The 27,691-nt window shown below is 45.4% G+C and overlaps 1 long non-coding RNA gene across 1 annotated transcript in view; it reads left to right on the forward strand.

The window, feature by feature from the left end:
* Window positions 1-27,691, forward strand: part of LOC135313214 (uncharacterized) — a 323,303-nt gene that overhangs the window by 217,830 nt on the left and 77,782 nt on the right. The window contains exon 7 of the long non-coding RNA XR_010372855.1: window positions 11,814-11,940. This is a non-coding gene — a long non-coding RNA (uncharacterized LOC135313214). The remainder of the gene's footprint in view (window positions 1-11,813; window positions 11,941-27,691) is intronic.

The following is a 27,691-nucleotide window of genomic DNA, read 5'->3' on the forward strand; positions in this document are numbered from 1 at the left end:
CTCCTAGTCCCCCACGGCCTCACGAGTTGGGCTTGAAGGTTCACAGGACCCAAACAAAAACCATCCTTACTTCTGGTGGGTTTTGCAGCTCTTCTCTGAGATCCCAAAAGCTAGTAGCCACTCTGAAAGAGACAAGCCAAGACTTTCCAGGCCACAAAGGCCAGAACTTAATGAAAGCCGTCTCATACCCTTGCGAAAATAACGTAAACCCAAGCCATGCAAGTGTCTGAGAAGAGCTGGAGGAACTAGTTCATAGTTCATGTTTTACTTAGTGCCTTATAGGTAACAGTTAGTTAATAAAATGATAGTTGCTTCAGCCTTTGGAATAGCCTAGAAAATTCCTATTTAGGGAAATTTTTCTTCACAGCTAAATAATACTAACCATAACAGAGACAGCAATGATAACTGAATATAATGTAAAACTATATATGTAGTTCATATTTTATATAACTCGTGGTCCTCTGCATATTGGAAGGTTAAACAGGTAAGAATTACAGGAAGGAGGCTGCCCAAACAGCTGGAATTCGATCTCGTGCATCATGTTTACGAGGTGCTGGTTTGCAGACTCCCCTCGTGTGTGCGCAAGGGCAGCTTGGTCGGGGCAGTGGCATTAAGGGATCTCTGAGAGGGACCGAGGTGGTGAAAGCTGCACAGCGGGCGTGTCAGGGCACTGTCACATGGGGAATGGACTGTCCTTGGGGAAGAAAGGGTTCTCCATGCACTGGTTTCAGCTCTTGCACGTGGTACGGGGTTTACGCAGGTCCTGGCCTGACCGCCTCCTTCCCGGAGGCTGTTAGCACACCCTTCATTCCCCGGGTGTGCTCTGCAGGAGTGTGCAACGCTTACGGTCTGCCCGAATTCAGAGGGATCTGCGCTTGGAATTTAGGATGTGCTATATAAAATAAGGGGAGACTTTTTTTGGCCTCTCAGATTGGGTCCTTAAAAGCAATGGGCATTTTGATTATAGCATCTCTTGGCTTCAGATCCCCGTTTCCAGAGGAGCAGGCCTAATATGACCCCATACCACTCCACTGGGCTAAGTAGGTGAGATGTGGTTTTGTCTGGGAGGCACAACTGTGAAGAACATGTTGGAAAGCCTGAAGTTCCAAATCCTGAGAGGTTTTAAGTAAAGGTTCAGTATATAAAGGAACAGCAACGCAGCAAACAAAAGCTTTGAAACAAGATACTAGAAAGCAATGAACAGTTATGTTCTGCAGTCTTGGGTGAGGCAGGAACGTATGGAAAATATAAGGATGGGGTTGAGTCCAATAGTATATTGGCAGAAAACAGAGAAATTGAGAGACGTTTAGTGTTTTTTCCCTTATGGTGTCAGTAGCAAACGTCAGAGGACACTTGTGCTAGCAGCAGGGATGCTGTTTGGAGGACATTGCAGATGTAGAGTAACTGGAGCGGTTGTATCTCGTGTCAGATCACAAGTTCTTTGTCACAAGAACCATCTTTTTTGAATACCTTTACAGAGCCTCGCCTGAACCCCTAAATACTTCAGGCATAATCGCTACCACCAGAAATAGAATGTAGACAAGTAACCCAGAGGTTGATAGGAGAAATGCAATCTGCAGCAACTACACATGCTTTTAATGTAGTAGCATGATCTGTTTCAGTTTTGGTTCAAGAGAAAATTGTTCTAGCTTGCCAGGAAGCGTGGCAGAAGTGTATCTGTCTTTCCTGGTGCAGCAATCTGTAAGATGATCTGTATCTTCCTGTCTGATGAGACACCTGAGGGGAGGCACCTTGCTTTATATGACTCAGTAAAAAGGTAAATAAAACAAAAAGGAAAGACATTATGTAAGAAGCTAACGTTGTTTCTTTTGCAGCATGGCAGACTGAATTCCTTTCCTTGTCTTTCCGCTTCCTTAAATTTTGCCCTAAATATATTTTAAGGGCTGTTGGTTATTATTTCTGTTGAGGTCATGTTTGAAATAGTGTCTTGATGAAAACATAAACACAGTTAGGTTTTCTTTACAGAAAATGTTTGGGTTTACTTTTATTGGTAAGTAAAAGTATACCAGTAACGATTTCACTGCTGACTTCAGTCAAGACAGCACAGATAATATTTTACTTGGCAGCAACCTCAGAAAAGACTGTCATAGCTTGGCTGAGTTAAAGCTTTATGGACTTATGTATGGACTGCTCTGATACTGTCATACCACCTCGCTCCCAGTGCAATGGCCTCCTTTCCTGAACTGACCTCAACGATTAAGCTTTCTTTGATCTCTGCAGTGTCGGTGGGCTGGCAGTCACACCTGTGTCCTGTTAACCCCGTATACCTTTCTTCTATGGGTTTGCCCAGTTGGGTTCTCAATCTCTTTTTTTTTTTTTTTTTTTTTGGCATTCCCAACTTGCTCTGGCTGTTTTAAACCTCCCACACGATCATTTCACTGAATATGGCTATATTCGCTTAACATGAGAAATAGCAAGTAATCTTTCCTTTGGCTTCTTCCCCAAGTCTTGAGTGGCGTTGTAGTGCTCTCTCATGTTCTCCCAAGCGTTTAGTAGTTCAGAAGTAAGCTGAAGGCAGCAAAACAAGAGCAGTCTTGAGGAAAGAGCTCTTTTCAGTAGCATATTAAAAGCATCCTAGTAGGACACAAGTATGCAAGCCTGACCCAGTGTCAGCGCGCTGTTCGTTTTAAACTGTCTTAGATTATTTTGGAGTCCCACACAGAAGTGTCTTTTGAGCTCATAGAACTTGGGTGAAGAAACTGGGGCTTACTCGGTTTGCTACTTGGTAAGCTGCCTGGGTTCACTGCAGACAGGTTGTGGTGATTGGGCTCCTCATGGTGTAAAGGACCTGGCAGAATTTCTGAGTTGAGATAGTGTGGGCAAGTGCGCAATGCACGTGATACTGTTTAGCTCCTGTCCTGGCCCAGTAAGTGCAGCTCTGGTCTGTGAAAAAGGAGGGAGGTTTTAAGGAGAGACCTGAGTTTTGTCATTTTTAATGGATTGACGGCAAGGTTCTGCAGCACAACGTGCCAGGGCTGGCTTCTGCCTATGAGTCGCCAGGCAAGGCTGAGGCTCTTCTCTAGTTGTGGGATTTGCGAGTTCTGGAGGTAGGTAAAACTTCCAATTTTTGTACTGGTATCTACTTTCAGTTTAACAAACTGTGGCTGCCTTCCAAACTAGCAATGCTGTCGCCACAGAACTGTTACTGAGAGACACAAATTTCAAAGGCAATCTCAGAAGGTGGTTTAAGGTTGTTATTAACATCTGTGGTAGTGTTAAAGCACTGAGAGGCCAGCATAGCGTGAGTCCCGTTGGTTATATGTAATTACGGGAATCTTCTCTCTCAGTGACCGCTTTCTGAAGTGTAGCCCGTAGGGCTGTTTCCATGGCTTTAGGTATTTCAACATCAGTGATGCTGGGTTGTTGTTCCAGAACGTTTTCTGGAACTGACAATATTCGGTGTGGCATGTGTTATGCCAGCATCCCTCTGGAGTCGGGGCAGATGCTGTTGCAGAGAGTACCTCGCTGTAGTTGCCGTTGCACTTCGTAAGCAACTTCTGCACCAGAGAAGTTTGGAGGCTGCTACCTTAATAAAATAACAGTATGGATGCAATGTGTAATGCCTCTGTGGGCACGTAAGCTGAGCCCCAGGAGAGTAGGTTTTTCTGAAACGTTCCTGGTTAGGTTCAGTGTCATCCCTGAGAGCGTATGTGGATCTGATAGGGCACTTTAGCTGTCAGTAATTCGGAAAACTGTTATTGCTGTCTCCCTTTAGCAGTTTATCGAAGCATCTTCACGTGACATTTCTTCATCCAGATTCAAAACTGGGTCTGTCTGGTGAAAGTCTTTATATGATATTCAAAGCACTTATATCACCCCATAGAAAAAGTACCACCTGCGTGAGACAACATCATCAGTTATTCTGGTGCATTGGTAAATACTCAGTTTAAAGTACAAGGAAAACCAAACAGGATATCGGTTCAGATACAGCAAAAATATTTGGTCATACAGTGTTTTGGGTACCTCCCCAAACTACAAACAACCCCTCGATTTAACAGAACATATTCTCAGAGCAGACTCCATGTATTGGAGCAGCTTCAAAAGACCCAGTTGTTTCAGCTGAAATGTTCCGTAAAAAAAAAACAACGTAATTACCTGCAAACAGAAGCAGGAGGTGTTGCGAGTGTCTTACCTAACTTGGTCTTGCAGCAGTTTTTACTAACTGCAAAGGCACTGGGAGGTTACAGCCGGAGCCCGCTGAAACCACTCTGGGAGTAATTCACATGCCTAAAGGTGGGTGTTGAGCGTCTAGTTCCGTGGGGACGCTTCTAGGCTCTGCGGGGAGGCACTGACCCCCTATGTTTAACACCTGAATGGTTCTCTAGGAAATGTTACCTTGATCTCAGTGGGCTCTGGCTTATGCTGTTCTCTTGTAATGAGAAGGAGCGTGTAAAACACAGAAAGGTGTAAAATACCTCATTGAGGAGGCTTTTTTTTCCAGATGTTGTGATTTTATGCTTCCTTCTGTCCAGATTTCCACTGCTTCAGTGGATTTTTTGCAGGGCCTGCTGCTTTCAATAGCAAACCAAACACCGGCAGCTGTGCCATGCTTGCCCAGTTCACACGAGCGATGTAGGGAGCCAAAACCCCATCCCATGTCGTACCCCCTTTGCTCCCATGCCAGGTCTGCTGCAGTTCCAGTTGCTGTCACGTTATGCAAAGTTGAAGCAGATTTTCATGCTGCCTCCACCTTTGCAACTGCATCACACAAACAAATTGCCTTCTCAGTCGTGCAGCAGGAAAGCGAGCGTCGGTCCGTTTAATGACACCTAATTAGGTCTACAGACGCCAAATGACTTGTGTTGCCCTGTTCAGACAGAGATGTGTGGGTAATGAATTATCCATTGTCTCAGGCTCACTAATGCTAACTAGGGCTGGGAGAAGAATGTTCTGCGAGTAATTTACTTGACAAATTTAATCTCTTTTTCTATTCATAGTAGATTTTTGCAAATCTCAGGTTTCCTGCACCCGTTTTGGTTTTTCAAGTTACTCAATGAACTTTTCTTTGTTCCTCCTTCCCTCATCTATTGATTTCACATTCCTCCTCCGCTGATTTTATGCAAATTTCCAGGAAAATTCCCTACTCAATATACTGGAAATTCAAGCTGCGTTGCTTAGCTTAGGTTAGTCAGGTAAGATCTGCAGTAGGTGGTTTGTTTCCTTCTTGCAGGTCTGTCAGTCCTGGTGGAGGCTGAAGCTGTGGCATAATTACAATAGGAAGAAAAACCTTCCATGTGCAGACTGTTTCACCAACATACCGTTGCGTATGCCAGAAAAGCTTATTCAGGAGAGGGAACTGAATTAAATTATGTTGATGTAACGTGCCCGAGACCAGCATAGCAGCCCTGCGAGGGCTTTCAGCGGCATTCCTGGGCTGCTGACAGTATCATTGCTCACTGCTGTAGTTGTGCTCTTGGGCCTTTCAGCATGAGGATGTTTTTGAAGATGTTGAGCCCAGCATATATGTGAGCTCATCGTTTGCCTGATGTGTTACCGATTCGGGACCCTAATCACAACTGAAGACTGTAATTCCATCAGAGCCTGGGCAGCTGCTGAAAGGTTCTTCGGAGCTCAGTAGGGTTGTGGGTTTTCTTGATTGCTTTTTGAACTTAATGCTTTGATCCTAATCTCAGAAGAGCATTTTCAGTGCAGGATGGTCTTAACTTAATTTTGGAAAAGTTTTATTGACTCTTTTGAATACACATATCCTCTAAATCAAGCACGTAGTCAGTGTTGATGAACAAGTACCTCCAGGTCAGATCCGGTGTGCCGTTTTCTCCTTTTGATACACCAAAATACCGATTTCTCTACAGCTGTTCGCCAATGTCTCACACTGAGTTAGAAGAGCACAGAAACTTGGTTACTGGTTTTGACTGTGCAGCGTGGACCTCTCTTCTGCCGAGTCAGGCTAGGGCAGATGAGCACGTTAAATTGCTTCCTGTGCTCTTTGGCTGAAGGCAGAGGCAGAAGACACAAACACGCTCCAGCTTCTGGTCAGTGAGTTTCCCAGCACTCCATACTAAACTGAAGTCAAGGGAAGGAAAAGGTCAGAAGAGCGTTGGGCTGATAGAGATGAGGAACTGAGAGTCTCCAGGAGAGTGCTTCCCCAAGTTTAAAACACCTTTTTTCCATTAGGCTAAATAATTTCATGTTCGAAGTCTAAGTCAGCCAATTTTATTGCTCATTACAACTATGGAGGCTCATTTTAAAAAGTTAATTTAACAGCAAAATCCTAACTCTTTTTTTTTTTTCGATAGCTTCAGTTGATTTCTTTTATTCCTGGCCAAGAGAAATGTTAGCTCTACTAGGAAATACTGACTATATTTTTATCTAGAAAAATATTAAAACTGGGCTTAAAACTGAGTAATGCCATAGTGCGTGTGTGTGCACGCGTTGCATGGGCGTGTATGTTCGTACACGTGTATGTGTACCTAATCAATGTTGCAGGGAATTGCATGTGGTAGATAGAGAAACTGAAAGATGGTCCTCTGTGTGACACTGTAAAAAATGATTCATTTCTCAGGGGAACAGAATGAGGGAAAAGAGGAAAACAATTGCAATAAAAAAGCAAAGCAAGGCCTGAGGTGCTAATAAACTCTAGCCTTTCTGAAACGTGAAGCAGATTCAGCAAGCAACATGCAAAAGAGTGCCTGTGTCACCAAAGCGTGCCAGGCACATCAGCATGGGGAGCCATTTGAATATGTTTCAAGACAGAGTATTGAGGGGAAAAAATACAATGAACAACAAACCAAATTAAAAACAACAACAGGATATGTCCTTTAAATGACTCATCCAGCCTCAGCTGATGCTGAAGTACAGTATGTGCAGAGCCGGTAGGCTTGCACTGAGAGGCATATTTTCCTAACGCACTTTCTTTTCCTAGCCATTGCCTGAAAGCTACAGTCAGTGCTTGGAACATCTGTGTTTATTTTGCATGACAAACTTGTTCCTCTGCTTTGACAAAATGCATGCTGATTTGGGACTTGGGGCTTGCAGTTCTTCCGTAGGGTTGTGCTGAAGCACATGCGGCTGGCCATTGCGCTGGTATATAATACATATTACATGATTTCATTCATATTTAATGACAAGTGTGCTATATTTTTAATCTTTATAGCTTTAATGTGTGCAAGTGGTTTTAATAATTGGTGCTGCAGGATGGTTACTTCCCAGAATTACCCTGCAAAATTGCTGTGTTTTCAGCCTTCAGTTGTTCAGGTTGTAAATTATAAAACTTGGGTAGTAATAAACTTGGCACCCTCTCCTTGCTCTTCGGAGATGCCAACCTGTAACAATAGTAAAAAGATAAGCGCTGGCAAAAATTCCTCCCTGAAGCTTTCATCATCTTGTCTGCACAGCCTGTGCGAGAACAAGACCAGGGGAGTCCAACAGCCGGGCTGGTGGCGGCTGGCCGGGGGCACCAGCACTGCTGCACAGGCCCTGCAGGAGGGAGCGAGCTGCCGACAACTTTCCGCATCAAGAGTGGCCTCGGCCGCGTGGCTGTGTCCCCGTGGCCATTTTATACTGTAGCCCCGGCATGTGCTTCGTGTGTCTATGAGGAGGAAAATAACTCTGAAGCGAAGCAGGGACGGTGGTAAGAAGCTCCTTGAAACCCTGAGCTTCTCGGGGACACCTCTCTGTCTCTTTCCCACGTGGAGCATGGACCCTTCTGCTGGAACAGCGAGAAACAAGGTTGATGTTATTCAAATGCCTCTGTCGGTACCTTGCGATTGCGTGTGTCTGTCTCGGGCCTCTGAAACTGTTCTGGAAATGGCCACTCAAGTTGGCTGGTGCTGAGGTTGTGGCCTCGGCGTTTCGTTTGGAGTCTGTACTCTGGAAGGGCAGATCTGGAAACGTGCACGTCTCATCCCATTCTGCTGGCTGACTTCTTTGAGATCTGGGCTTGGGATGCTGCTCACGGAGCACAGGGCAAACACTTAAAAAAAAGTAAGCAACAGCGGGTGAAGGCGTTCTGAAGGCTTTCTGTTTCGGCTGGTTTTCTTTTGTTTGGCATTTCCCAATTCTCTCATTTCTGGGCATGTCCCCAGCAGGATAATGACATTCGCTTTGCCTCGTCTTCCCCCACAAGCGTTCAGTTAGTGACGGTCGCGTCCCTCCCCTCCTACGCTGCTGTCGCTCCCCAGTTGCCGCCCCACATAGCTGCAAGCCCGAGCGGTGGGTCAGCCTCTTCCAGGGTGGCTTCATGAGCTTGTCTCTTATGTATTGCTTGCAAAGGCATCCAGGATAAAGACAGGGTGTGACTTTCACTCATTATCCTGGATATTTTGGATGTTTTAAGTGACAAAACTAATCAAGAGTGACCTAATAAGAAACAAGCACGCCTGTAAAAAATGTCTCTTTTGGGCTGTAGTTTCTGTGCCATGTAGTAAATCTGCTTTGTCATCAAACAATCAATTCAAAGGCAAGAATTGAAAAAGAAAAAAGAACGACAAAGTGACAGCTACTCAGTTTAATGAGGAGAACCTAAAGGTTAACTGAAACAGCCCTTTTGCTAGCTGGAGGACACAGTGCCCGTAATACATCTGCAACAAAGCACGAATCGGTTTTCTGCCATGAAGAGTGTTTATGCAGGTTTGGTGTTTGCAGACAACACGATGGAAAATGCTTGCTGGGTTTCATGTACAGCTGGGTTATGAAGGTTACTGACCGCTTTAGCGTCAGGGGTTATTAAAATGGATAATAAATGGAGAGAATAAGCCAGTGTTAAAGTTTGCCTGCCAGCATTAAGATTTGCCCTTCTAAGACTCCATAGCTTCCTCTGCTCCAAGTGTGGTAATTCGCAGGAAGAGAAACAGGCCGGTGCTTCTGAAGTACATGGCCTGACGTAATGGAGTTGGGAAGGTTTGGTTAGCCTTCCTGGAAAATCTTTAGGCTGATGTGATAGGGAATAACTATGTCTTTGTTCAGTTAAAAAAGATGAAATAAAAAAACTGTGCTGGTGCGCACATCGATGCATGTATTCAGGGGTGGCAGATGTCACAAGTGCTTAAAAATAAGCCAAATGGCCACAGTGTTCCTGTCCTCGGAAAGCTCGCTCTGTCGCTGGCGTGTTCACAGTACACAGAGGTGTGGTCACAGCAGGCTAGGACGCACGGCAGCCCGTCTTCACAGGGATCCCTCCCTCCTGTCTTGCGAGAGAAGATGACCAGCTGCCTTCCTCTCCTGTCCAGCCGCGGGACTGAAGCACTTCCCTTGGCCAGGGCAGAACAGCGGTGTCAAGGCGCAGACGTGTTACTATGTGGTGGGGTTCCGTATTAACAATTTAATTCAGACCCAAAATACATACCCTGCTGCATCCTTTCTTGTTCGGTGGCGTGTCGGGTGGCATGGCTCAGTCTCTGACAAATGATTCAGACTTGCATAGTGGTCTGGATCAGAGTGGGTTCAAGTTCTGGTACCAAATCCCAGGGAAGCAACTGGAGCCCGTTGCTGTGCCATCTCAAAAGGCCGCCACGTTGAGAAGTTTCCTGGCAGATGTGTGGTGTTTATATACAAAGCCCTTGTGTGCAAAAAGTCTTAGGCATCCAGAGGAACGCTTTAAGGACAATAAACAACAGCGGCTATCCCTGGAGACAGCAGCAGTAAAATGGCCTAAGGTAACAATAGCTCCTTTGATTGTGCATATTGCCTTCAGCCTCCAGCTGCCAGCAATATTCCACTGTCTCTGAAACTCTGTTTACCCTTGGGCAATATTTAGCTGCTGTAGTCCTGTGAGCCCAGTCAGTATATGTAAAAGGCTGTTTAGGGTACCTACGCGAGTTTATTGGAATAGCTGATTATCACCTTCAGTAAGGCTTTGAGTCTTGAGTTTCGGTGTCAAGGACAAGGCAGCGTTCCCAGTCGTACAGGCACAGGCTGCGGTACCGAGTAGGAGTCGGCGGGTGGAGACCAGCTGGGATGACTTCTCCTGCCACAGACATTAGCTTGGCAAAATGCGGCAGTTCGAGGTGGTGATTTCCAGCCCTGGGACCACGGCCCACGTTCTCTTGCCTCATTGTCCCTGAAGGCTTTGTCAGTGGGGCTGTGCAGGTCAGAGGCAGCACCTGAGCAGAAGCGCTCCAAGATGAGGCGTAGGTTGTTCCACGGCCTCGTCTGCAGGCACCTCTGTGCCTCTGCTCTGCAGAGAGCCCAGGGGAACGGAGGGCGGCAGCGGATGAGTTGGGGATATTTGTTTGGTGCCGTCTTGGAATAGACTGGATTGAATGGGAGGAGAGCAAGTGTGTTTTCTTCTGGTTTTTGAGGTTTGACTTGGCTCTGCTGTGGAAGGAAAACGAAAGCACTCCTGCTTTGTTTTCTGTGACTGATGTTTCATTTCATCCTTCCTTTTGAAAGGACTGTTTTCAGATCCAGAGGCTGGGGTTTTCAGTTTAGCACACTCTCGCTTTCCCTGTCTTCTCCACATGCCCACCTCTACTTAGAGATGGTTAGAAAATAGTGGGCTACAGAACCAATCCCACCAACATCCTTCTTCGTCAGGAAGATCCCACAAACACTGGATTAAAATTGAATTTCTTATAATCGAAGTTATACCAACCGACTCTTTTTCAGAACACCACCACAAACAAACCTTGGTTTACAAGGACTAAGTTTATTTGTCACATGATTTTGACCGGGGATAAACTTTGTGCCATTGTTAATGACATTTTTAAGCCTTATATTCAAACAGTTAGGTATTAATAACTGTAGCAAGACTTAGAGGCAATTCATTACAGCAAAATTACATGATGTTGAAAAGACTTTCCTTCACCAGAAATACTGAAGACAGATAAGGTTCTTAACAAAAAGGTGTATCTCTAACTCTCCAGCTAATACTTGGTGCAAATAATATTCAATAATATTAATTCTCATGAGCTTTTAGAGGCCAACATACACTTTTCATCACTTGCTATGTGTGTGGTGATTGTCAGCCTCAATGCCCATGCGACTATGGCCGTTTGCTCGCTGGATAAACGTAAAGCTTATAAACAAGAATATTGTTCTCTTTGAAGTAAATCCTGACATCGGAAGGAGAGGAAAGAAACCACTGTAAGGAGAAAGCTGTAATGGGTGCCTGGAGCCTCTTGCTTATCCCAGGCAACAGTATTATAACTAGACCTGGGTGTCCCAGTTCTAGTAAGACCTGGGTTCCTCCTGGGGGAAAGAGGAAAAAAATAATAATGCGTTTGCTATTATGAAGTCTCTTAACTTTTAACTGCTGTGAAGTAACTGGTTTTCCAGGTGGCCGTGCAATAGTATTTAAAGGGTACCTGTCCATTAGCTTTCTCAGTTAAGCCTGCTTATGGGTGCAACTAAAAGCTTTTGGGGAACCTTTATTATTTGACCAAGTCCTTCAGTAAATGTTTAACTCGAGTATCAGTGTGGCTCGGACATATGTTGAAGTGTTTGGTAGAACGTGAGCGTTAATTAATTGCTTGAAAGCCAGGCACCGGTCATAACATGTCCGGTTATTTATTAGTTGTATTAGCATGGTGCCTGGGGCTGCTGAGAGCAGGCACCCTGCACATCCGCAGAGGTGGATGGGCTTGCTTTTCAAGGACTTGCGTCCTGCAAAAACGTGGTGTAAGGGATGGAGAGATAGTGGCAAAAGGAGGGAGGCTACTGGAATTGTGAGAAGCGAGTTTTTGTGCTGCCCACCGTGGCTCAAAATTTATTATTCTAATTAGTACAAAAGGTTAAAGTGCAGTATTATTCCTCACAGAATGGCAAGCTTGTGATCATGACGTGTTTGAGCATCTTACTGGGGCTTGGGTCAACCGTGCGCATTTATTTTGCAGGGCTGTTGCGAGAGCGCCTTGTGCTCCAGCTGTCTGCCCCGCGTTGGAAGCTGCAGTATAGCTCTATCTCCAGTGACCACCCAGCTGTGTACAGTCGTGAGGCACAATAAGAGGTGAAGGCTGTAAGGTAAGAGATATTGAAATCTTACTTACCAAGGAGCCTTGTGTCAGGTGAAAGGGTAATTATTAAAAACCACACTGATCTGAATAAAGTACTGCAAACGCATGCGTATATTGGGATTCCAAATGGCATTCTATGAAACCCACGTTGTCCCGATGGCCGGACCATGCATGCAATACTGTGCTGAGCAGCATTCGACTGAGGAAATCAAGGTAAGAGAAGGAGATTGGGAAAAAAAAAAAAAAAAGCAGCTTTTTTCCTGCCCTGTGTGCTTTTGATGTTCTGTTTCCTTCTGGATACTCTGGTTTTCGTTTTACTTTGTGCCTGTTGCCAGTTATGCAGAGCACCAATTCATTGTGAATCTTAATATGTCTTAATATGTGTAACTTCTGAACGAAGCTGTCCGATTTGTTTTCTGTTAAGATATTTGTGGGCAAAAGGCTTATTTCAGGTACGTGGTCAAAACCACGTAACTGTACAGAGGCCTTAAGCAGGGTTGAATCAGCACGCTTTCTCTGGAACACGTTCACAGGGTGCTTGGATGGGTAGGGTGTGCCTGCACTAGTGCAGTGCTGGGAGCCCCGCTGTGCCACACGCTGTGCTCAGACTGCCACTGCTTACACTGAATGCTTTGAGGGAGTTTTCATCACCAATTAGTCATCCTGTCTGCTATAAATAAGATTATCACCGTTTTTTATTGAAGTATAAAATCCTAATGTGGTTGTGTTTGAGGAGAGAGAGCAGGTTCAATAGTCCTCATTTTCCAGCGTTCAAGTGTTCACTTTACAAACAATCTGTTCCATGTTTGCAAAATAAGTGTAATAATCCTGATAAAGAGCCCCGCCACTGTAGTTTGCCTCGCTCCCCTGGGACAAGTGGCAATGCCCATTTTAACCAGTACCAAGTGCTTCTGGAACTGGGGGTATTTGCTTTTGCATTCCTGTCACTGCTGAACTTGAGAGGAATTGGTTACGGGCATGGTCCTGTTTCTGGGGAGAGGGAGATGAGAGGAAGGGAGGAGGTTTGCACGAAAACATACGCCAGGAACCAGCAGAAGCACAGAGCCTCATGGCTTTTCACAGGGATCAGGAAGGCATCGAGTTCTTCCCTTTCAACAAGACTACCCTCTGCTGTGAGGAATAGAGCATCCCTGCGATACGGGAGCAGCTTTGAGCCCGCACCCTGATCCACTGTTAGAATTTCCAAAAATCTTGCGGGGGTATGGTGTCTAGAAAATGACATATTTTAAAATGTCTCTTTGGAAAGACCTGTTGCTGTTACAGAGTTGCTAATTTCTAAATGGTCCCGAGAAACACAGGGTTATCGTACAGGTAAGGACTTAAACTGGTCCAACAATGGGCAAAGGGCAGGCATAGGGATAGAGGTACAACCTGAGGACAGGCTGTTAAAAAGCATCAATAAGAAACAAGGGCTACGTGCACCCAAGCAACAGCAACTCTTGTTACTGAGATTTGAGAGCTGTGCTGCACCAGGCGTGGGGGGAGTCACTGCTGTTGACAGGGCTTGCCTGTGCCCTGGGCGCGCTGGCCAGGCTGTGTCGCTGGCAGGAGATGCAGCCTGTCAGCATGCTGCTGTATCTTTGTCCTCCAAAGGAAGAGCAGGGCGGGTGCTGCAGGCAGACCAGGCTCCACAGGAATCTGGTTCTTGGGCTGAGCTGCCCCTCCTGCTAACGAGGCAAGAGCCATGCCTGTAAAAGGGATTTTCTCTAAAGGAGAAGCTGCCCAGCAGGTGAAGAGCCAAGAGGTGTGGGTTTCGCACAGTGCACAAAAATGCTGCCCCTTTTGGGGAACCTCAGAAGGTGTAGACTCTCCAGCTCTGGCTGCCTTGCCGGCAACTCTGGGAGCAGCACTGGGTGTTGGTGCACCGTCGCTGCAGGGAGCCTGCCTGTGCCTCGAAGAGCCCTGAGGCAGGAGCTGGGAACAGGCGCGTACGGGGTTGTGGAGAACGAATAGCTTGTGGCACGCTCTTCTTGAACTGCAAGCCTGGTTTGAAATAGTGGAGCATGAAATGGGAAGTCAGGCGACAAAGGGGGTTCAGCTGGCCCTCCCCGGAGCCGCGAGCGGTCTGGGCTGGAGGGCAGCACCAGGAGGTGGGCTGGTCGGGCACCGACTGTGTTCAGAGCCTTTTGGTAAACAGGTCTCCTAGTGAAAAAACTGTCATGGGGCCAAAGGCACGGAGTCCTTCCATGTTTTTAGGCTGGCATGTGCTACATAAAAAACAGCATCGTTTCTTATTTCCTCTTTACAAAAGCATAAAGCATAATTATAAAGGTATAATTGTATGTGATGCCAGCCCCTCATAAAGGGGGCTTTTATCAACTCGCCACCAAATTCCGGTGTGAGGTGAATCTCACATCAAATATTAGGACACCACAGAGCATCATGCCTAGAAAGAATGTTTCTCCTCTGATAGAATGGAAATTAGTTAATAGTTTCCAGTGAACAAAAATGTAATGAAGCATTGTTTTAGCAGGAAGGAGCCACTGGCGATGCCACCACCTCTTTGACAGCTCTTTTTCCAATCACCATTGCTTTATCAAGAAATGTAAAGTTGTATGTTTTTATTGATATTTTAAGAATAAATTCTTACAACATCATATCTATAAAAGGTTCATCACAGACCAAATACCACTCTAACCTTTTAAGCTTCTACAGTAAAAACTGTCGTCTTTATTTATATAAGTTTGGGAAAGATACAAATGTAATCATAACCCCCAAGGCAAAATTTTATGGCAGTTTTCAGAACTCCTCTCTATAAAAACTACTCAAAGCTACAAACATAAAAGGTTCCAATAAAATTTGCTTTAGATCCTAGTCATAAAACATGAATTTCTTTCCCGGGTCCTGCAGCTACAGGTGTCCAATTGCCGGAGCTGTTTGCTGCAAGCCCGGGCCAGCAGTGTTGGCTTCCTCGTCAGATGGCGGCTGTCTCGGGCAGGGCAGGGCCGGACTGCCACGGCTTTTCTCGCTCCTTGGCGAATCCTCACTGTCAGCACCCAACCTGCAGCAGGGCTCATGTCAGTAAAGCGGTTTGGGATGCCAAGGAGAGGGTGGCGGAAGAAAAAACTGTTGGGACATCAGTTAGGGGTTAGCCTTTTCAGGCACACATGAGCTGAGGAATTCTTCAGATGCTGACAACCTCTCCTTGCCTAGGGCAGAAATACTAGGCTTTTATTTTCTTAAGGAGCAGGAGTGCTCTTGAATCTGATGCATGTATCTTAGGACATCTGTCATCCCAGTGGTTGTGCATAGGGCGCTTCTTGTAATTGTTTCTCCTGCTTTAGGTCTTTTCTTTAGCAAGGGAGAGATAAGCATCTCAGGAGAAACGTGGTGTTTCTTGCTTTGCCCTGTGGGGAAACTAGCGATATCAGGACCCTGCTTACTTCCATGAATGCCTTTAGCCTGTTCTTCAAATCAGATGTCCTGGGCTCTGTGTATTTGCTAGCTTCAGGTCTATGAGGAGGTAGGTACCGCGCCCCAGAGCTTTAAATAAGCTCATCGAAACACGCTTCCAGAAATACTTTGGTAATGTGGCAATGACTTGCCGTGTGTGGCTGCTGGCGAGCGCACAGGACGCTCAGTTAGACCATGGCTGGACAAATCATCCATCTGTCCTCGAAGTTTTGTCTTACTTTTCTGACTAAGCCGACATTTTTGGTCTGATAATGAAAAAATCTTTGGGTATGAAAAGAGCTGTGTTCTAACAGTAGTTTCTGGGTGAAGCAAAATATTCTGGATTGCTTCTCTCTGTTTACTTTGCTCTTTAAAGCATTGGTGATTTGCACTCACTTGAAAGATTGGCAGCACTTTCAGTTTTATTTTGGTGAAATACAAACGCATGCATTAGATGTTACTTTAATTAAAGATTCCTTACTGTATAAGCTGCTTAGGTGCATGTTAAGTGTTAGCATCAGGTAGAAAAATATTTAGGTTTCAGTTGAGAAAATACATACATACGTGCATGCAGTGAACTTGTGCTGGGTCGGAGGGAGGCAGGCTGTCCGTGTTCTTGAAATGAAGCGCAGGAATAAATCTCTGCAGACTGGGGCTTTAGCGGATTCCTGGCAACTAAAGGCTCACGCTTTATCAGCCTAGATTAATTTGCTTTTACCATCCAGGGTGGATTTAACCCTGATAACTCGCTCTGGATGGTATCTGACGGAAGACCTGGGCTTTTTCTTTCTGACTGCAATTAGAAGAAAAGGATACATAGGAACAAAGCCTGCTCTTCGTCAGAATGAAAGTATAGGCGGTTCACAAATTGTGTTTTGTGAAATAAAGAAAATCACAGGCTGCTTCCTTTGAGACACGCACCTCAAAGCTTTCCTGAAAGTTCCTTGTAAGTAAGAACAACTTACTTCTGTAAAAGCACAGTTTTAAACTATTTTTTCTACTGTGAAAGTGCTAGGGCATTGTTTCCTAAAGCCAATTCCTCCAGTCACTGCAGGAGGCTGGAAGTTGCCCACACTGCCTTCGGCTGGTGGCCTGCGTCTCGCTTTTGCAGGGCTTCACCTTGCTTCTCTTCCTCAGGCACCCGCCGGGTGGTCCGGCTACTCTAGCTGCGAAAAATCAAGCAGTTGATGGTCTCAGCTAATGGTCTCTGTGAAGGTGGTGGAGGAACGCTAGTATTACCTGGTCTCCCTAGCATGGTAAGTCCACAGCCCACATAGGTTGAAAAGCTTCCCTGTGCACAGGTGCTTTCTGAGGGCCTTTTCCTCCTACCTTAATATGCCCATTACAGGCGCTGAGCAGCGTGTCGGGGTGTTCCTTTTCTCAGTGTGCTGTTGCATCTGTCCTGGGCAAGTGCAGGGGGCAGCCAGGGAAACTGGGGAGGCCATTAGTTGCAAAACACATGTATAAAAAAAGATACGATTCACTAAGGGTTTTTTCCGTTTATCTTAAATTAGATTTTAATTACAACTCTCCCTCCCCATTTGTGTCTTTTGTAAGAAATTAGTTCTCAGACTATTAACAAGCCAGCTGTTAGTACTTCTTTAGTATTTCCCTGTCTTGTGCTCCATTAGACAGGGCTGTATGCTTAGTATGTGCTCCGTTTGTTAACTAAGAGTTACCTGTGCTTTATGGGTATTGTGTAACAACGGAGCTTCTCCCAAGTGCTTATCATCAGCTATCATTTATTTGTAAGGCTGCTCTGTCTTTTCTGTGTCCCACTTAAAAAGCTATGTTTAAGAGCAAACTTTTGGGGTGTTCATGAAAAACATTCAGTGAAACCGGTTGCTCCAAACACATTTAAAGGACCAAGGTGCCCAGGGGCCACGAAAGAGGGTTGCTATTGAGACAGCCTGATGTGTTGCTCCTCTTTGGGGCCACACTGGTATGTTTGTGAGACTGGAAATGTCTCAAGGACATTGTTGGAATGGCTGCACAATTGGGCAGGTCCCTGGTTTCAAGAGGGTGCTTTTTGTTGGCTAGAAGGCTGATTTCCCTGGCTACACAGGCAAAACTGTATGCCTTCCTTCTTCCTGACAGCACTAAGGGAGCCTGAAGCACAAGAATATCCCCAGAGTCCTAAATGGCCTTCAACAGACATGTCCTAATGAAGCCAAGTTAAAAATCTGTAATAAATTAATGAGAATGTTCCTTTTAGTGGCAATCATCCATACACTCCCTCTTATGGCACCTTTTAATTATTGTTACTAATGATAGAGTTTTTGGGTCACTGCTTTCAGAAAGAAGCAAACCAGAAAACTTCTTTCTTCTAGAAACAAGCATTCTTCAGCTTCTGCGGTACACAGGCTCCAGGGGTGATAGGAAAGATAAAAATGGTGTTTCTGGCAGGTGTCGTTTTGGGAATGTGGTACTGCTGTTGACTTTCTGTATTTTGTTGATAAATGAAGCAGTTCATTCTCTGCGCCTTTGTATCCATTACCTTTCACCAGCTCTAAATGCACTTCATTTTCTCAGTTTTGGCACAGGATCAGAGGGTGTCTCTCAGCCTCTGATCTAAATAAAATAATAATGATTTTAGGCGGTGCTGTTTGCATTATTCATTGCTTTTGGCAAAACAAATGTTGATCTTATAACATGGCTATTAATATTTTGATAGGGTAATGAAGCCACCTGGATTTAGAGCAGAGACAGGCTTCTTGATGACATGATCTGTTAGCTTAGAGGCCCATATGAGGAAAACCCAGCAATGGCAAGCAAATTCACCACAGTGTTCCCATACTCAAAGGTGAAGTCTAACACGATTTTTAGCATCCTCTGCTCTCTGTTCAGCTGCTGCTCACAAGAGAGCGCTGCAAATTCTCAACCCTAGATGCTCTTTGGAAGAAACAGGGCTCAATTGTTTTGGTCTTCTCTTGTGAAAATAAGTATCTTCCTAGCGGAGCGTGAGGTAGAAAACTCCCTTAGGCATTAATCCTTAGGAGATCAGAAAAAGGAAGAACGAAGGTTTTTGCAGTCTCTTCTGCACTTGTACTTAGTGGCAGTTCCCACGTGAGGCTTTTCTCAAGCTATTGATTGCCCGAACTATCCGTATCTCTGGCTTACATGGTGCTGTCAGGCACCTATTGTGAAGGCTTGACAGCATCATCAATATTAGTATTAGAGCTACTTTTCCAGCTTACGAGGACAAGATGTGTGTGATTGATACAGAGGCAGGTGAAAAATTGTGCAAGGTCACAGCAGGCTTTTTTTCTGGGCTTTCACAGAAGCCGTGTCTGCTTCCCTGTCTCCTCAACGCAGAGAAAGGAATTCATCAGTGCTGCTTCTAAGTCAGTTGGCAAGATGAGTAAGCAACACACCACGCTGGCTCTGCCTGACAGATGAGTCTCGGTCCAAACAGCGCTTTCAGACAGTGCTTCCACGGGCTCTGAGGCTGTTGCTCCAGCTTTTGCCCTCTGGACACAACCGGTGGGCAAAATGTCCTCCCATGGATCCACAAATCCATGGCACAGACTAGTCAGCCCTGGAGAGAGAAAGGAAGGGAGAAACGTACTGATAAGCCCGTATGTCTGATGGAGCTGCCTCCGTGTTAGAGCTGTAATGTGCTTAGAGATGCAAGACCTCAAATGCAGATCTGCAGTGGTTGATGCTGTATCAAGACGGAGGTGCAGATCACCTGTTTAAAGGCACATCTGTGTAGATAATGTGCACATGTTCTGTGAAGTGGAATAGTATGACAAAACATAGCACGCACACAGGACGCTGCAGAATTTGGGTTGTGTTTTGACTGTCGTCTGATTTCCAGTTTCATTTTCCTTTGCTGCTGCTACTTGTGTCTTTGGAAGCAGAAGATGGTTCTTCCCACAGATGTCTCCGACCGGTACCTGGAATGCACTTGCCACTGGATGAGCTCATGCACCTCACACAGATATTCATACCACCCTAAGAGCTTTGCTAGAGCCTGAGAAAATCAGCTGCAGAAAATCACTGCAGCGGCGCTGCTCTTGCTGCTCGTGGCGCCGTGGGCCGGGTGAGGGCCTACAGACAGTCCAGCCCCCGTAAGCAGCAGTGCGCGATTGTGTTGCAGCAGGAATGGGGTTAGCAACCATATTGCGGCTCCCAGTGTCTCTATGGCTTCCTCATTGCTCCAGCAGGGAAATAATCTGCACCAGACTTGTTTTCTGGCACCGACTGCCTTCCCTCTGTGCCAGCTCCAATGTGTAGGCTGGCACATTTCAGAAGTGGGGGGGCGGGGGAAGGAGTGGAAACAGAGTCCTGGCTCCGTCGCCTCCTGTCCTGACCTGCCATGCCCCTTGGCTGTCCCCAGAGCCATGGGAGCCTCTCTTTGTGGTGAGGCAAATCAGCTGTTAGCATCACTGGGCAGCACGAGCCCCCAAGGAAGGGTGGGGACCTTATGGCTGTCCCTTTCCTTACTCCAGGGAAGCCGGGGGGCTCTGGAGCAGGTGGCACTTGGGACAGGGTGCAGCACTTTAAATTCAGGGCAGCCTTGCTGCCTCCTCTTTCCTCGCCCCGGTTTGCCACACCAGCTACTGCAGATGTTGCAGGGAGGGGAGTGCCCTGATGCCATGCAGCTCATGGACTTTCTGAACTGCAGCTTGTAATGTTTAGAAAACAAATTTATAGCTGCCCTCCCAAATCTGGAGAAATGTTACAGGCCTGAAACCCAAGGCAGAGCCTCCCACCTCTCCCCAAATGCAGGCACTTGTCTCCAGCTGCCTGCTGGGCCTGCTGTGAACCAGCCTTCCCATGCACAGAGTACCTCGGCTATTACTACAAAAAGAGTGCATGGAATAAATCAGTGGTGGCTGAGCTTGAAAAAAACACCCACCCCAAAAAGTAGCTTTTTTCCCATCTCTTCTGCTTTCCTCTTCGCCGTTACTTTACTGACTCATAGCAGCGTCTCAACAAAATATCGAGCGCAAGACATCCACTTTTCCTTTTTGCTCACTCTATTTCCTCATGTTCTTCCGTTACTGGTGATGCTTGGTTTAAAGCCAAAATACTTCTGTTCTGCTGAAGGTGGTTCCTACTAGAAGCGGGAAGTTGGTTCTGCTGAACTGTTGTTGAAATACCACCCCACAAGCAGTTCCATTTAGGAAGAGCCAGTTTTTGTGTAAGTTAGAATTGAGCTGCTTTCTTCACAAGCCTGGGCATCCATCTAGTGAGTGGAGATGTAGCAGAAATGCATGTAAATGCCAGAGCGAGCGCTGCCATGTTAAGCCTTGGAACTTGACATGTAAGTTAAATTCTGCGTTCATTTTGCTTTAAAGGTTGGCTTCGTGCTGTTCCATATGTGAAACAAGAATTTGCCTTGAGCTGCTTTTTTAGTAGCTCTTTAAAATGAAAATCTTGCAGAGGCGAAGCTGGAAGGCAGGATCTGCATGTGGTAATGAGACTGCTATACATGTCCTGTAGCAGGACACTGAGCTTGTTGAAAATGACCTTTTTCAAAATACTTTCATCAGGCTTTTTTATGCTCCCATTCTTTCAAAATATGCTCCAATTCACACACAGCACAGGGCAGTCAATGGCTGACAGGACAGTATTAACACGTGAAGTCCCCGCTGGGGTTAATGTCACGTGGCCACCACCAGAACTAAGCTATCTACCCACAAGAGAGATGGTAGGATTATGCGTTATCTTTCTTATTAACAATGGGACCTTCTACCTGGAGATTAAAGAACAAAAGCCTGGGAAGACAGTTAATTATAGCTTAAGCTTCACAAGCAGAGTTAATGAATTTTAACGTGCCTCAATTAATAACTAATTGGGTTTTGTGCCTCAGCTGTGAATGGAAGTGTAGGGGTGTCCAGGAAAAAAAATGGGTCTAAAGATGAGCTGTTTTAATTTAAATAGCGTAGGATCTTTCTACAGTGGAAATGGTACCCTGGTGTTACTCTACATTTTTAATGTGAAGGGAAAATTGAACTGGAGGTTGCTCACAAGAGGAAACAAATGGTAGCGTTACAGTACCAACAACACACGACGTTATTTTGTCACCTGTAGTATATGGGTTGGAACGCCCCTAACTGAGGCGGATATGTAAGGCTGCAACTTAACTCTGTCCCGTATGGAGCCATCTTGCCGTCAACTGCTCCCACATTTGACATCGTCCACGTACAGCAGCGGTGAACCTACTGCAGGGATGAGAGCGGGAGCCCTTGTGTAAGCCCACCCTCAGAGCCGGTGGAGAAAGCCCGCTGGGATGTCGGGAGCATGCTGGTTCGGGGCTGACCCCCAGCTCACACCGGGGTGCAGAGCCGCATCCGCACGCATCTGGCAGAATCCCAGGGTGGGGACAGTGATGGTGGCCGATTTTTGAGCGTTCTTGAGCTGACTCGGCGCTGAGGTCCAGTGAGTTTAAGCAGGTGCCAGGAAACCTTCTGATGAATCTGGCCCAATGGGAGTGTTAGTTAAAAACTAATGGGAGGTGATGGCCCGGCAGTATGCTAGAGAATGTGTTAAAGCTTTAACTTTTCATTTAGGGTTTTTGACAAGACACTGCAGATTATAAATAATGGATGAATTCCCAAAGTACGTCTGCACTTCCTGGCTAACTTCCCACATGGGTGAGCTGTGAGTTTTCTCCTTAATTATTTGTAGGAGAACCTCTGCATATTGCTCTTTAAGCATATAATTATCCTTGATCATTTGGGATGAATTATGTGTCCTAACTACTGTATGGACTTGGTCCTAATGTAGGACATACAGTCAAGCAGATAAAAAAAGATGTGAAGGACGTAGAACAGTGAAGCGTGAGGAGAAGCCTCAGCTGCCTTCGTTTGAGGATGGGGGTTGGTTGGGAACGGTTTAAAAGCCACTGTCCTCTGGATCCTGCAAGCACTGAGTCATGTGAGCTGCTCCTAAGCAGCAGTTACTCTTGTAATTATTTTTTTTTAACGTGATTGAGCCCCAAATGTGTTATAGTGGCTTTTTAAAAATCAAGTACATGTAGGTCTAGGAAGGAGAGCCTCTGTCCCCTATGGTGTCGGGTCACTAAGCAACAGCAGTGGGGCTAGGGTTTATTCTCTGCCATCTCCTGTATCTCCAAGTGCTTACCCTGTCAGTGACTGTGTAGTTTCTATGGCTTCCCTTCCTTAAGTTTTCTTTGCAGAAAGCAGACAGCCTGCTCCTGCTTTCTTGCCATACCAGCGTTTCTCATCATACCAGCTGTAAGCGATGCCTCTGTAATATTAGCAATGATTTTGTTGTCAGAAAAAGGGCAGTGCCTAGTGACACCTGGGCGATGCGGTGCTGCTGGTGGTGTCTGGTCCCATAGCTCTGTGCTATCCCAGGTGGATTCTGTGCTCTGGCTGCCTGCCTAGATGCTGATCCTGCATGTTGAGGAAAGGTTTGTTCAGGCTCTGCTGAAATCCATCCCGGACACATACCTTAGTGATTCCACGCATCTTGTATGAAACATTGGACAAGTAGGGGTATACAAAGAATAAAAATGTGATCGGTAGAAATAAAGGGCCTGATTTGATAGCTTTTAATCATACCCTTATTACAACAGTCAGGTGCTTCGGTAGCTTATGAGAAGACCTCTGTATGCAGCTTTGACATTACTCCTACCCAATCCTTGTTGTTGATTTGAGCAGGATGAAGCCCCGACAGTAAGCACTGGAGCGCCATTACTGTTGATTGGGCAACGGACTCACACCAAAATACTCCATCTCTGAGTTCCAGGTGTCAGAGAATTTAGGTAGAAAGAAATGACACGTGGCATATATTTTTTTTATACTCTAGGATGGATTGTGCCTGGTAGTGCTATTGGTCTAATGAGATACTTTATGACTGTTTCTGCTGAAAGAGGATTGGTTTTAAGCCCACAGTTAAGAGAATGTCCGGTGTTTTGCTATGGTTAGCATGTAATTTAGGCTGTGGTGGGATAAAAAAATACCAGAGGTAAAGATCGCAAAGGTCATACTGCGTTTGTAGTCGTTAAAAAGAGCATTAGATCCTAGAGAGTACAAAAGTAGAGGATTATTCTGCATTTCAAACAGTAGAAAACTGTCATCTTTTGAATTTGGTGCTCTGAGTGTGAGGGAAGAAAAGAAAATATATATGCTGTTCTCCTCCTTCAGTGCCATTTCTAAAGAATATTTATCAGCAACTTCAGCCACCAGGTAGGAGAACACACAGAAGCCAAAGTGCAGCTTTAGTTTGTTTTGTTTTACTCTTACTTTTTGTTGTATTTGAATACTGAGAGACAGACCGTGGCAATAATGAGGAAAAGAAAAGAAATCATTAATTTCTTAAATGCAGCATTGTCACGCACTGATCCTCCAACGACAACTATTTACACAGGGCTTCTCATCATGCCCTTCACAACTGCTGTACAATAAATAATAAAAGATTAAAACCTTAAACCTGGAAAACTTAGGAAAAAAATATTAGAAAATTTTATTTCAGATTATAAAAATCCTTGAATGATTTACTTTAAGGGACAATTTCATTGCTGCCATGTGCAGGAACTAATGATCACACAGGGCTCCGGATTGGTGAGAAGGTTGCTTGGGAAACATAGTCATAGGTAGGTGATAAAGTCATCCTTTCTCCATCACTGCCTTACTGTCACCAGGATAGCTTTTACCATTTGTTACAAGAAAATGATAGTCCATGTACATATTTATATCTGGATGGCAATAACATTGGCAAAATAACATTCACTGAGCGATCCATGTTGTTTTAAGGCGCCCAGCTTGCTTCCCAGTCCCAGCCACCCTCATCCTCCATGCGTTGGGGTTTAAATTAGAGTTTCTAACGATGGAGACAGCTTCCCCAATCTTGACGTTTGCAATGAAATATATTATTTGTCATGAAGTGTGTTGCTTAACCTGGAAACAAGCGACAGGAGTGCCATGTCCTCTCTCGGGCGTTATACTAGCAATCCACTTCATTAGGATACAGGATCTTTTAAGAGCTTTACATTCCCCTCCAGAGAACAACATGTCTCCTGCAATTTCCAAGAGCAGGATTGCTGAAATATATGGCTGGTTGGTTACTGCCATAACGTAAAAGTGTTTTTGCGATGGCCGTGGGGGAAAGGATGCAAGATCCAAGTCCGTTCCAGCTGAGAACCACATTACAGTAAGTGTGGATTTGATTCAACCCCCTCCACCACCACTACCCCCATAAACCCCTGTGAAATCAGCATGTTTGTGTACAGGCGACGGTTAGACAAAGCTGTCCAATGGAGTGGCAGTTGGTGGTCCTAAAACAAAACAAACAAGAAAAAAACCACACAAACAAAAAAACCCAAAAGTAAAAGGCACTGTATGGTACAGAAAGTAAATGCCTCTGCTTTTGGGTGATGAGGAAGATGGTTGTGCTTGTCTGATGAAGGCGCCCTATAGTTCTAATAAATTGCACTTGCAAGTCTACATCTAAATATGTAGAGTAGTTTTTATAAGAGTTATGTCAAAAATAAGATTGTGTGTCTTACTGGTAGGGTAGAGCCAAATGCAATCCATGTGAAGCTGTATGTAGAGATAAAACCTTTTGTTAGACCAAATGAGGCGAGTGAAAAAATGCCAGAGACAAACGTGTGAGCCTCTGAACAGCCACCGTACCTCAAAGCTGATGAGATCGGTGGTATATAATTAACGGATGGATGTATACTTAGTTAATATGCAGATGATGAGAATTATCTTTTGAACTCCACATTAAAAAGTGGAATTATACGTAAAATATTTTTGTTTATATTGATTTAGGAATTCTAGATGACCTTCAAATGACTTCTCAGACTACCGAAGCCTAATTGTCTTGGAATAATATTTATAAACGAAAGCCCAGCTTGTTGATGATTTTTGTTGATATTCAGAGCTGTCCCATTAAAGAAAAAAAACATAAAAAGACTGTAAGCATCATAACTTCTAAATTGGTAATTGCAATCTTGGGGGGGGAGAACAGCTCAGCTACCTCTCTCATTACTAAAATGCTGAGTTGCAGGGAAATACAGTTTTTTGGTTAAGGTACTCAGAGGTTTCTTCGCCCTTTTCTTACACTGAAAATTTGAAAACTTTAAAAGTAAAAAAGAAAGTCTGTAACTATGACTAGCCTAGTGTAATACAGCTGCTTCTGTAGTACCCACACACGCCTTCCTGTGGTCCCCTTCCCACAGCACGCAGACAAAGCAAAAGACAGATTTTGCATAAGCTCAGAATTGTCCATAGAGTGATTGAAGAGGGGGGGAACTTAAGGCACCCGTCATTTTTTGTTGTTACCAGCTCCTAGTTAAAAATATCTGTGTCAAATTGCTGAAAAGAGGTTATAAACTTGATGCTACTTTAATAAGTTCCTTCATATAAGGTAAGCTGATACCAGACTGAGTTCTCGGAAGAAAATCACGGTGGCTCACAAGCTGTGGCGCAGTCCAGCTCTTACCTTCCCTTCGCCACCTGAACCGCATCCAGGATGGGGAGCATTTTTGGCACCTACCTTTCTGTCTGCACAGAAGGGGCAGGGAGCGGTGCCTGCCAAGTCCACGGACCTTCAGGAACTGACAGCCTGAACCCCACAGATCACCGGTCATGCGTGCGCGGCGCCTGGGCCTTCGTCTGCCCTCCTTCCAACTCCATCTCCCGCAGCCCAGGCGTCTTGGCTGGCTCAAACCTCATGCTGTCAGCATCTCCCGCAGTTTCGCACTGCTTCCTCCTTGAAGGGGACTCGCAGCCAAAGGACAGCTGTCAATGTCATAGTCCTGACATATTTATCATTGAGAGGTGGTAACAGGACAGTTGGTGCTACAAGGGGACCATTCTGCTTCAGCGTGCTCTCCAGAAGTCCTAAGGAACAAGTATGAATGTAGTTATAGTGGTGTCCTGACTCGGTCTCCTACGTGTGCGCCTCCCAAAGCTGCAAGCCTTTGCATTTGTTGGGGTGTGGAGTACCACCTGAAAAACCTGTGATTCTCTGCAGGACTCCTGCTTCTGCTCTTCACACCTCAGACACGACTGGTCGCACTGTGAGGGGCGCTTGTGCCTCTGTGGATACGTCGGTGATGCGCATGGGCCAGCAGAGCTCAGCTGTCGCACAGAGGGAGCCAGATCAGCGTGGTGTGGCTTAAATAGAGCCATCACAGGCACTGCTCTAGCCCTGTCGCTCGTCACCCAAGACTGCAGCCCTAACGAAGCTAGTGCCCCCTGCTTTCGGGGCAAGTTCAGCAAAAGCAGGTACCTAATTTTAAGCACATACTGATTTTGAGGGTTAGGCACAAGGCTGTAGGCGTCTCAGAATAACAATGGTCAGGTATGGCTACCTTAGGAAATGCACCTTCTTGCCTTGAAAGGATAAAGCTTAGCCCTCTTGCTGAGCAGCAACCCAAATGGTGCAGGATTGCTCAGAAAGCAAGCTCTTAGCCACTCAGTTCTCTGCTGTAGGGGATCAGTTTAAACTCTGGTCTTACTAGCTTCAAAGCACAGGGTGGAGTTTTTATTGTTGACTCCCTTCCTCTGCCTTCATTCTCATGTTACCAGTGACTGCAAGTAAATGAACATCATCCTTCCTGGGCACGAAACTGGGTTCTGCAGGGCGCCAAGAGCTGTGATCTGGGAGTAGGATGGAGAAGAGTGAGCATTCGTTTTCTGGCTGGAGTTTTTGGGGTGTTTTTTCATCTGGTTGTGTGTCGGCGACTATTCCTGAACTTGAAGTAGAGAAGAATCAAATACTTAGGTAACTCTCTATTGTCATCTTCTTCCTCCACCTTTAACCTACATTATTTGTACTGTTACACACATCATAGCATAGAGTAAGGGCAAGCTTGAAAATGCCGTGTTCCACTTTAGCGTCCAATTTAATAGTAAAAAATAAAATCTCTGCAGTAGCTTATCTTAGTGACTCTTCCAAGAGAATAAAAGAGGAGCTTTCACCATTTCCGCGATGGGTCTCTCCCATGCTGCAGAGTTTTTTTTTGTAGAGTGTTTCTACTCTTGTCTTTGAGGGGGAGAGTGGTGGTGGTAAATGATTGAAGAGCAACTAGTATGTGAAACTGAGTTGCCTAGTCAATAATAGAGGGAAACATAATGATGAGACAGCTTATTATAAAACCATAGCTGAAGCTGCAGTGCGAAACTGGAAGCCAGTTTGGGTTAATGGAAGGAATTCTGTCGGGGGTTAGGCCCTTCCCTTGCAGATATGCCTGCTTATAGCATCGCCGTAGCCTCGCGGAGTTGTCTCACCAGACATAGTATAGGTGACCGTTTTCCCCAGTTGTTCTGTTTTCATTGGCTTCACGTTGTTGCGCTACTGCTTTCTTCACTTCATCCACGCAGAGGCCTCGCACAAACGCTGGTGACATCTTTTTT

Source organism: Phalacrocorax carbo, chromosome 4 (assembly GCF_963921805.1).
Source record: "Phalacrocorax carbo chromosome 4, bPhaCar2.1, whole genome shotgun sequence".
NCBI lineage: Eukaryota > Metazoa > Chordata > Aves > Suliformes > Phalacrocoracidae > Phalacrocorax > Phalacrocorax carbo.